The sequence below is a fragment of the Ranitomeya variabilis genome, chromosome 3 (assembly GCF_051348905.1).
Source record: "Ranitomeya variabilis isolate aRanVar5 chromosome 3, aRanVar5.hap1, whole genome shotgun sequence".
Taxonomy (NCBI): Eukaryota; Metazoa; Chordata; class Amphibia; order Anura; family Dendrobatidae; genus Ranitomeya; species Ranitomeya variabilis.
In genome coordinates, this window is record NC_135234.1 from 431647664 (window position 1) to 431648597 (window position 934).

Here is a 934-nt window from a genome sequence, read left to right on the forward strand (position 1 = left end):
GATGCATGTCTTCTTCACTAACTAAAACCCCATTACCGTGCTAAATATCATAGTCTAAATCAGCCCTGGCTGCACCATGCCCTCACCCATTCCCGCCTGCTGTCACCACTATCTGCATCCTCAGACATTGGTGGATGAGGGGCCACCGGGTCCAATCTTCCACCAACCAGCATGGGAGACAGCAGACTCGATGACTTAATTTCATTGCGCCTCCTCATCGGAGGAACAAGGAGTGTGAGGTGAGTGGTTTGTCTTTTTTTTTTTTTTTTTGGGTGGTGGGGGGATTGGTGAGGGTTTGTGTATGGGATATTGGTGTACACAGTGGGTACGGAAAGTGTTCATACCCCTTTAAATTTTTCACTCTTTGTTTCATTGCAGCCATTTGGTAAATTCAAAAAAGTTTAATATTTTTCTCATTAACCCCTTTTTGACGCCCCGCTTTGAGGTGGGCTGACCGCCCGCGCTGATTAACTAGTTAAATGCCACTGTCAAACTCTGACAGCGGCATTTAACACACTTCCGGCCATTGGGCCGGAAATACGCTCACCGCTGACCCCGCGTCACGTGATCTGGGGTCAGCGGCGTGTCGGCATGACAACCAGAAGTTGTTGATGCCAGATTCCTATGAGCGCCACCCTGTGGTTGGCGCTCATAGCAATGCTGTAATTTTACTACATGGGCGATCGAGTTACGGCAGCTTCTAGTCTCCCATGGAGCCTATTGAAGCATGCCAAAAGTAAAAAATAAAAAAAGTTTAAAAACATGAAAAAAAAACCCTCATAAGTTCAAATCACACCTCTTTCACCCCATTCAAAATAAAACAAAAATATAATCAAACCTACACATATTTGGTATCACCACGTTCATAATCGCCCGATCTCTCAAATAAAAAAGGATTAACCTGATCGCTAAACGGCGTAGCGATTTTAAAAAA